Source organism: Ascaphus truei, chromosome 6 (assembly GCF_040206685.1).
Source record: "Ascaphus truei isolate aAscTru1 chromosome 6, aAscTru1.hap1, whole genome shotgun sequence".
In the NCBI taxonomy this organism is placed as follows: domain Eukaryota; kingdom Metazoa; phylum Chordata; class Amphibia; order Anura; family Ascaphidae; genus Ascaphus; species Ascaphus truei.
The window spans coordinates 22,308,377-22,318,864 of record NC_134488.1 but is presented as its reverse complement, the minus strand read 5'-3'; the positions used below and the strand labels follow the sequence as shown (position 1 = coordinate 22,318,864).

Below are 10,488 nucleotides of genomic sequence, written 5' to 3'. Positions count from 1 at the left end.
AAAACCTGACCTGTTGGTGGACCGGAGTTGCCCACCCCTGCCTTCGTTACATCCGTCAGGAAAAAGGATTAACACAGTTGTAGCCTAAACAGCTCACTCTTTTTACAGTCCCTTAGCCTGGTGTCGGGCGACCTTGTACATTGCACGAATTTCTACTTTCTCATGCGAAATGCCATGTCCTATGTTCACACACGCTCTCGCCTTCCCTCGCAGCCTTACAACCCACTGTTCATGATCATGTCACCAACGCAGATGGCCCCACAGGCTGGGAATAGTGATCTGAAGAGGGGCAGCACACAAATTAGACCTGCTTTTATTCAAGAGCATAACCGCAGCTCTTAGCTAGGAGGCTTCAAGCAGGTGGCATTCCCTATACACGAAAACAAAACCGCCACATATGCGAGACATCAAGAAAGTATGGATTTCAAATATTTCATATCGCTATTGCTGAAACATTTTCATTCGCAGAGCCTGTTATTTACATAATTAACCGGCCAAGCAATGTGAAATTAGTACAAAAATATTCACACAATTGGGATTGTAGATGATAATCTAACGAAGCCTTTGATTTTAATCCATAAAGATTAAAGTCTTCAGATCTCACAGTTGAGCTCACAGTTTTATGCAATTCAAATATAGGTTAACCCTTTCACTGCCTGCGGGGCCGGCAATGTGGTATCCACCCCTTTAGCAGCGAAAGGATTAAGTAGCCTGCTCTTTAAAACTTCAGGTCCCAACAAATACACAGCAAATGGTTTCAAGCACAGTACTGCTGAAGGAGCCAGCGAGACATTACACACCATGCTCTTTGGCCCTTTGACACTAAAAAGAAAGCCCGTAAATACGTCAGATGGGCAAGAAAGATGAAGGGGCAGAGGGATGGAGGAACCATAATTAGAAACATCACCATAATGACAAAGGCTGAATATAACGAAAGTAGGAGGGGTTAAGCAATTGTTATGTAAATTAATCTCTTTTGTTTACAAATAATAAAAGCAGACTGCTTGTGTGTACAACTGTGCAGAGGACAATGTGCCTATGTCCTTTATACACAATGAGCTTGTTTATGATCTGCAGTCAGTGCACACACGAAGATACCCTCCTTTTGCACATGGTCCCCCTTCCGGTACATGCTTGGTATGCTGTGCTACTTTCCGAACCTCGTATATCCCAAGTGATCTCCTGCTACAGTGCGAGTCTGCCATGATTTGGGATGTGCATGACAGATGGCTGGATGCAATGACAGCTTGGCAGAGATCTAAAGTCTATCCCTTATAAACACAGCAGACTCCATTGAAGGCCGTCTCTGGTGTAAACCATTTTTGCCCCATTGCTTCAGCACAAGTGTAAACTGAAAACAAATGTATTACTTGTCCACAGCTTAAGAGTCATAAATCTACTAGCACGCAAAGCCATTGGTTTTCCTGCCAGCTCTCTCCTGAAATAGACATGCAAATGTTAGCTACTTCCAAATGGTCCTATTCAGGTACATTAGATCAGTGGTGCTCAATGTGTGTCTCTATATATCTCTATAGGTGTATGTGTAGGGCTCGACAAACACGCTCGTCTGTGGCGAGTTGATATTACCAGCTGGCGAGCAGGGCGGGTGGTGGCGGCAGAAGGAGAGGACCGAGGATTATTGGAGCAGATGGTGGCACAGGAAGACAGCGGGTGGTGGGAGAAGAGCACTGAGGACCATGTGAACGGAGCAGGGTAGCCGGTGAAGAGCGCGCCACAGAGGTCCGACCCGGAAGTCTTTACCGACTTCCAGTGTCTGCCGGTGCTACATCACAGCTCCTCTCCGGCCGTTCTTCTGTGCCGCCCTGCTAACATGGTCCTCAGTATTCTTCCACCGCCATCGTCCTCATCCTCTGCTGTCCTGCACCACCGAAGCCAGGTAAGTGAGAGGAAGAGAAGGAAGGGGGGGGTGAGATCACAAGAGGAGGCGGGTGAGACAGAGAGGGGTGAGAGCAAGCGAAGGAAGGAGGGCGAGAGCAAGCGAAGGAAGGAGGGCGAGAGCAGGCGAAGGAAGGAGGGCGAGAGCAGGCGAAGGAAGGAGGGCGAGAGCAAGCGAAGGAAGGAGGGCGAGAGCAGGCGAAGGAAGGAGGGCGAGAGCAAGCGAAGGAAGGAGGGCGAGAGCAAGAGAAGGAAGGAGGGTGAGAGCAAGCGAAGGAAGGAGGGCAAGAGCAGGCGAAGGAAGGAGGGCGAGAGCAGGCGAAGGAAGGAGGGTGAGAACAAGAGGAGGGAGTGAGAGCAAGAGAAGGAAGGAGGGTGAGAGGCAGTGCACACTCAGTCACGATTTCACGAACACCTTTTATGGGGGCGAGTCCATTTCTTGTCTGGCGAGTAAGGTTTTCCATAATTTGTCAAATTGTCTGCCTGTGCGTGTCTGTGCATATACATACATACAAATGGGTTTGAACCCATCTTCAGCCCTGGTCGATACACTGCAGGATGAAGGGCTCCCTCCCCAATGTTCTTCCAGGTACTGCGGTTACAAGCCGCTCTTCTTCACGTTGCTCCAACACATTTTCTGATTTCATCCCCCCAGCTTTCCTTTTGGTCATATTGTCTTTTAATCTCTCTTGAAATCATGCCGAGTACTATCTTTTTCCAACGATGGTCATTTCTTCCTGCGATATTTCCGGCCCAGTGACTTTTTCATTTCTTCCCCCTTCCAATGATGTCACAGTGTTTTGTTTGCTTTCAAGCCCATTCATTATTTTTCTTGTCTCTTCGGGTGTGTGCGAAGCAGTAGGTTGTGAGAAAGGTGTGCGGTGGAGCAGGTGGGAAGAGGGGGTGAGAAAGGTGTGCGGTGGAGCAGGAGGGGTGAGAAAGGTGTGCGGTGGAGCAGGTGGGAAGAGGGGGTGAGAAAGGTGTGCGGTGGAGCAGGAGGGGTGAGAAAGGTGTGCGGCGGAGCAGGAGGGGGTGAGAAAGGTGTGCGGCGGAGCAGGAGGGGGTGAGAAAGGTGTGCGGCGGAGCAGGAGGGGTGAGAAAGGTGTGCGGCGGAGCAGGAGGGGTGAGAAAGGTGTGCGGTGGAGCAGGAGGGGGTGAGAAAGGTGTGCGGTGGAGCAGGAGGGGGTGAGAAAGGTGTGCGGTGGAGCAGGAGGGGGTGAGAAAGGTGTGCGGTGGAGCAGGAGGGGGTGAGAAAGGTGTGCGGTGGAGCAGGAGGGGGTGAGAAAGGTGTGCGGTGGAGCAGGAGGGGGTGAGAAAGGTGTGCGGTGGAGCAGGAGGGGGTGAGAAAGGTGTGCGGTGGAGCAGGAGGGGGTGAGAAAGGTGTGCGGTGGAGCAGGGAGGGGGTGAGAAAGGTGTGCGGTGGAGCAGGAGGGGGTGAGAAAGGTGTGCGGCGGAGCAGGAGGGGTGAGAAAGGTGTGCGGTGGAGCAGGGAGGGGGTGAGAAAGGTGTGCGGTGGAGCAGGAGGGGTGAGAAAGGTGTGCGGTGGAGCAGGAGGGGGTGAGAAATGTGTGCGGTGGAGCAGGAGGGGTGAGAAAGGTGTGCGGTGGAGCAGGAGGAGGTGAGAAAGGTGTGCGGTGGAGCAGGAGGGGTGAGAAAGGTGTGCGGTGGAGTAGGAGGGGGTGAGAAAGGTGTGCGGTGGAGCAGGAGGGGGTGAGAAAGGTGTGCAGCGGAGCAGGAGGGGTGAGAAAGGTGTGCGGTGGAGCAGGAGGAGGTGAGAAAGGTGTGCGGTGGAGCAGGAGGAGGTGAGAAAGGTATGCGGTGGAGCAGGAGCGGGTGAGAAAGGTGTGCGGTGGAGCAGGAGGGGTGAGAAAGGTGTGCGGCGGAGCAGGAGGGGTGAGAAAGGTGTGCGGTGGAGCAGGAGGGGGTGAGAAAGGTGTGCGGCGGAGCAGGAGGGGTGAGAAAGGTGTGCGGCGGAGAAGGAGGGGTGAGAAAGGTGTGCGGTGGAGCAGGAGGGGGTGAGAAAGGTGTGTGGTGGAGCAGGAGGTGTGAGAAAGGTGTGTGGTGGAGCAGGAGGGGGTGAGAAAGGTGTGCGGTGGAGCAGGAGGGGTGAGAAAGGTGTGTGGTGGAGCAGGAGGGGGTGAGAAAGGTGTGCGGTGGAGCAGGAGGGGTGAGAAAGGTGTGCGGTGTAGCAGGAGGGGTGAGAAAGGTGTGCGGTGTAGCAGGAGAGGTGAGAAAGGTGTGCGGTGGAGCAGGAGGGGGTGAGAAAGGTGTGCGGTGGAGCAGGAGGGGTGAGAAAGGTGTGTGGTGGAGCAGGAGGGGGTGAGAAAGGTGTGCGGTGGAGCAGGAGGGGGTGAGAAAGGTGTGCGGTGGAGCAATAGGGGTGAGAAAGGTGTGTGGTGGAGCAGGAGGGGGTGAGAAAGGTGTGCGGTGGAGCAGGAGGGGGTGAGAAAGGTGTGTGGTGGAGCAGGATGGGGTGAGAAAGGTGTGCGGTGGAGCAGGAGGGGGTGAGAAAGGTGTGCGGTGGAGCAGGAGGGGTGAGAAAGGTGTGCGGTGGAGCAGGAGGGATGAGAAAGGTGTGTGGTGGAGCAGGAGGGGGTGAGAAAGGTATGCGGTGGAGTAGGGGAAAATGGGGGTGAGAAATGCGTGCGGCGGAGCGGGGAAGGGGGTGAGAAAGGAGTGCGGCGGGGCGGGGAGGGGGCTGAGATGCGTGCGGCAGAGCAGGGAGGGGGGTGAGAAAGGTGTGCGGCGGAGCAGGGAGGGGGGTGAGAAAGGTGTGCGGCGGAGCGGGGAGGGGGCTGAGATGCGTGCGGCAGAGCAGGGAGGGGGTGAGAAAGGTGTGCGGCAGAGCAGGGAGGGGGTGAGAAAGGTGTGCGGCGGAGCAGGTATAAAGTGTGTTGAACAGGGGAGAGAGTGTATAGTCTTTGCATATGTATATACACTGGGTGGTTTGAATGAATGTTTGGGCACCAGCACTGTTTGATTGTGTGTCCAGGCATTCCTTCTGTCCCTTTCATTCCGTTGGTCAGCTTGGTGAAATAGCCTGTATTTATCAGGAACTTTTTAATTGAATGTAAATAATTAATCTCCAGTGCATCCATAAACCCATATTCCGCAAGGACTGTGCATGGGTTCATTGGCGTTTTTAAACGATATTTTAATTAGCTGTAGATATTAATGTCAGTTTGCATCCGTTTAAAAATAAAAAGTATTCATGCTATATGCATTAAATGTGGGGTTTAATGTATAGTACCCATGAGACATATTGGGGGTCTGTATCTCTGTATAAATGTACATACATGTATTTTGCTTTTGATCTCTATGCACTTTGCATTTCTATCACCTGTCCTGCTTGCACTTTAAGTTTAATTGCTGATGACTATTGAAGGTGCCACAGGGAACTGAAGGCTAACCCCTGATTAAATGACGTGTCAGTGATGAAACGTATTGGGTTGCGTCACTGACGTCATTACGCTACAGAGGAAACTCCACTCCAGCTGGAGAAGTAAAGAAGATTCCCTAGTCACAGCATCCTATGAACTGGGTTTCCATATGATCTCTTGTGGACTATCCGGATCCGTATGAGATGTGGAGATACTGAACTGGTGGAAATGCATACGTAGCCCAGTTTTCGTCTATACATGTTGGCTGGTGACTATATATCAGAACTCCTTGATTTTAATTCTATTGTGTCAAGTGCGCATTATCTTAATAACCATATAACTCTATACAGATTCCCACTATGGGTTGTGCGCATGCATATATAGGCCGCACACACTAGTTAAGACTGCCTGTACATGTGGTGCAAGGCAAAAAGAGGGTAACCAAGTCTATAGAAGGATGACAGCTGTGATCCAAAAGTTAGGAACACCCAAAACAATTATAAAGAAAAGTCACTTATACGTCTGGGGCGCCAGTGGGTCACAAAAAGAAAAAGGTTCACCTGCTCTGCCAGGTAAATGTATATGCAGGGGTGCACAGAGGTTGTATAGAACACACAGACAAACAGATTGGGGGTCAGTGGATCAACCAAGAATATCTATCGGGTCTGAAAATAACCCAAAATCCAAGAAGCCACTGCACTCGCCAAGTATAAAAGATATACATTCCATCAAAATGGCTTCTTGGACACACGTGTGTGCGTGATATACAGACAGTTTTTCTAGGTAAAAGGAGCCAGAATCCGTAAAACAAAATTACTCTACATCTAGGAATACTTATTGTAATGTGGTAAACATGGCATTTATCCACATCCAGTTAGTATTCCAGCTTCAGTTTGAATACTTGTGGACGTTTCTTATTGATCCCTTAAATAAATTGTATTAAACAAATTCATAGAACTCAAGTTGAGCTCCCCCATAAAAAGAGTGGGGTATGTGTCCACTCATTATGAAGAACGCGGTCAAAAGAAAAAATCCACCATAATAATAAACGTTTAATACAGGACTGAAAAAGGAAAGAAAAAATAATCATACATCTTGTGTATAAACTCAGGACCACAAAGCTTCTTCCCATACATTGAATGGATCCAACAAGGTCTTACCCTGTACAGCAGGGCTGGCCAACTCCAGTCCTCAAGGGCCATCAACAAATCAGGTTTTGCGGATATCCCTGCTTCAGCACAGGTTGCTCACTCATGACCGCCACCTATGCTGAGGCAGGGATATCCTGAAAACCTGACCTGTTGGTGGCCCTTGTGGACTGGAGTTGGCCGCCCTGCTGTACAGTCTCAAACTGCATAATGCTTTTTGTATGTTTAAACCTGTTAGTTTATTTTTATAATGCTACAAGTATTTTAAGACGTGTCTGAGAAAGCGGTTACGAGTGCAGAAAGCAGGTGTCTGTCGCATGGAGTTAGATTTTATCAGCATGTCACACTGAACACAACACACCATTTACTAGTAATAACTAAAAAAAAAAAAACCTGGCAGCATTAAATCTAAACCTGGAAGAGGGGAGCGGAAAAAGCCTGCAGTCTGCCTGTTACATGGCAGGATGTTTTTCATACATCGCTGCACGCGTTACTGAAGCTCTGGCCCATTTCACAGGCTACTAGCAAAGTCATTAGGCCATCACGGATCAACGTTTTCAGCACTAAATTATTTACAGGAAATTCACCACGTTTTGTTCTCTGTCTCTCAACAGATGTTTCTTCAAGAATGCCCGAGCAACACATCACCAGTAACCACCTCCAGGACAAAGAGATCCAACATCCCACTCTGCCCTCTGCAGAGTTTCCCGGTGGGGCGAGAACTAGTCTTTAGCTTGGCTGTGTTCGCATTTCTTTAGCTACTGTAAATATTTAAGTTTGACAACAAAAAAAAAAGGCAAATATTTGTGTAAGAATCATTACCGAGTCGGTCAGCTTACATGAAATTATTATTATTTTTTTCCGTTCTTTAGTAATGTCATAAGTTCAAGCCCAAGCCAACGATTTAGGCATCTGGTTTTGATCATGGCTTTTCAAACACATCTGAACGTTCTTATAAATGTGGTCTTGTCAGGAGGTACTGGTGTCTAGGGTGATGTTTATACTTTCGTAGGAGAAATCTCACAGTCCAACTGATATTTAGAAGAAATTGCAAAAATGTTATCTGGAGTCTTTCAAGATGGCTGCCAGTTTCAGTGTTACTATATAACTCCACCTCCGTATTTACTGGATTTTGCATTGTTCTCACTATTTACAAGCAAGACCCCCGCAAAAGCAACAGATAATGTGTTCTCTGGATGAGCAAGGGCTGAGATTTTATAGCAGCAGTGCCATATACTCACCCACTTTTATATGCATCAATGGGAACTATGCAACAAGAATCCCATTTGTTGTTAGTCCGGCCTTGTCCGCACACCAGCACAATTTACCTAACACAATAGTACAAACGCCGGCATTACCAATAAGCCTGAATGTCTAAATACTGCTGATCTGTCTTTAATGGGTCTCCCTACTGGGCCACTTACCTGGAAACAGGGGGGAAAGGGGATGGGGGGAAAGGGGATGGGGGAAAGGGGATGGGGGGGAGGGGTCGGGGGGGTAAATGTTAGATGTAAAGCACATGGGCAACTGCTTGTCCTCTTGGCAAAGCATTCATATCCCTTGCTAAACTGCATGGCTGAACCAGATTAGTGAGCAGTAGAAGCACCAAGCAAAACAGAGCCAAAAGTGTGCCGTTCTAATTTGTATCTTGCAGCTGCTTTGCATTGGGATCGAAGTGTGGTAATGAACTTTTCAGTGACTAATCAAAACCAGGGTCGGCTTCACTCACCCGGGCATCCAGCAGGAATTAAGATTATTCATCTAAAACTGCGGTATATTTTTACTATCCAATCCCCACAGGCTGCTTCTAAATCAGAGACCAAAACAATACAAAACCCTTGAGAGTTACTGCAAAGGGAACAGTGAAGGGGGGAAGGAGGACTCACAAAACATTAGTAAGACAATACATGGTATACTTACACCAAGGTGTTGCAGGTTACACAAAAAACACGCATTTCCAATAATAAGGGCTTACAGAACAGAGAGGTCTGGAACGGGGGCAGAAAATATAATGTTTCCCTTGCTGGTGCCACATCCTCAATGCAGACGGAGAGGGATTGACACTAATAAGATCTATAAAAGCAGAAGATTTTTCCTTAATTTTAGTGTTGTCACCCGCCTCTCATGGAAATTAATCACAAAGCAGACATCATGGGACTTTTTTTTTTCCCCCTCCTCCTTCAACCACTCTCCCGCCCCTCCCCGTTTTAAATCCTCTCTCTCCGTGTACAGTAGCAAATCTGTAATCATGAGATTAACTCCGCTTATTCACGTGTGAAAGAAAGACTTGATCTTTCCCTTATACTCTACGTGAGGCAATCTAGGCCGACATTCTCCATAATAGCCAGCAACTGCTGTCCTTTATTCCGCTTCCTCTCCCTGTATTTCCATATAGTGTGCTACCAGAAATACTTGGCAGCTGAAAGTCAAAGCCATTCCTATGAAAAGAATGACCCTTTGAACTTGGCTCTTGAGCTGCAGTACATGCTTGGTGCTTTGATGTGATATTAAAAACGCCACTCAAAAAGTTTAAACGGATACAGCCGTTTTGTCATCCGTCAGTTCCCAAAGCCCTCGCAGTCATTAAATGCACGGACGGGTATCTGCTTGTGTCAAGGTACCTTGTAGTGACTGCTGACCTGCCACAGCCGAGTCGCATGGAACTCTTCCTTTGAATCTGACGGCTGCATCCTTACCACAGAAATGACGTTTTATTTATTATGAGGGGGAGGGTGAACATTTAACTTCGAAAAGGGATTAGGGCAACTCTACAGTAAGCTGCCTGGTTGTGTCATTCTCGCCCTGCAGCCGTCATCTGGCTGCTTTGTCAGCCGTCCATCAAATGCTGCTCCATTACCCATCTTCAGTGCTTGAGAAGCATTACTGGCTCCTCAACTGCTAAAGATGAAAGCTCAAGAGCAAAGAAGCTATCTGCAGTACTGCATGTGATGCATCAGGCAGCAATTCACATCCAGGACTGCCGCTCCCAGCCCCAGAACCCCAAAAGAATGTGCTGCAGTGTAAACATACCCTTTTGCTGCCAGGAGGAGGTCGCAATGGTTTGCAGTCAATTCTAGGCTTTTTGCTTAAATGTTGGGCAAATTACTTCAAAACATACAAACAAAGGCTTGCACAGATCTCTACTAAATGATGACCAACTGGGGAGCTCCCAAAAATGAAGCTGGTGACCCCTAATAACCCTGTGGGTGCCAGAGGGGTCGCGGTTCCAGAGTGCCACCGCCACCGAGTGGTCATATGACCGTGGCAAACCTTATCCCGGAAAGCATCCTCTTCCATTACTGTCACTGCAGATCCCATGGAGCCCGGAGTCCGCATCCAAGCTGAAAAAAACGTTTCCCTGAGCAGGGTGCAGTGACTAATCATGAGGCCCGTTGAGTGGCAGACCCCATGACCCAGTGATGACATCTTGGGGCACTCAAAGTGTTAAAGGGGCAATCCCCCCCAAGAACCAAAGTTAACCAATTCCAGTGACATGTTTACATGGTCAAATGGGGGTGATAGATGCCTTTTTTTTTACACAAATTGGACACCTTGAAGTACTTTTTAAAAAAATTTTTAGGTTACTTTAAAGGCATTTGCTTTCCTCCCGCTTCTCCATTTTGTGTGATGTCACTGTGTGTTCAGCAAGAGCTTGTTCAGCCAGAGTCCCCCCTCCCCTTCAGTTTATCTTTATTGGCTCTTTGATAAGAACAGGGTTGGATAAGACTAAAATAAAAAGCCACTCATTAAAGAATACTTCCCCATTCAAAGGCTTCTTAGAAATTCAACTTCAATTCATGAAGAACTGAAAGCAGACAAACCTTTGCTATTCGCATGTTTAGATTGGTTTACGTAGGTCAATTAGACAAATTCTTTACCAAAGGTTGATTAATGCTTGAATAAATGGGATTGCAACTTTAAAAGTACTTAACACTCTGATTTCCACTCAAAGCAGAAAAATCCCATAATTTCCATTATTTCATTATGACTACGAGTGGCTGGATATGGGCGAACGACTTAAAATAAACATGACAGACCCGATAAGTGCTTGGATTCTGAAATCA

At 48.1% G+C, this 10,488-nt stretch overlaps 1 protein-coding gene across 7 annotated transcripts in view; it reads right to left on the bottom strand.

Moving 5' to 3' along the window:
- The window catches only part of LOC142496744 (arginine-glutamic acid dipeptide repeats protein-like), a 332,612-nt gene that overhangs the window by 141,047 nt on the left and 181,077 nt on the right, over positions 1 to 10,488 (bottom strand). The window contains exon 1 of one of the 7 annotated variants that reach the window (XM_075603621.1): positions 8,345 to 8,501. The exons of the other annotated variants lie outside the window; for them this stretch is intronic. The gene's annotated coding sequence lies outside the window, so the exon portion shown is untranslated. Of the gene's footprint in view, positions 1 to 8,344; positions 8,502 to 10,488 lie in introns of those variants that run through there. 7 annotated transcript variants of the gene reach the window in all.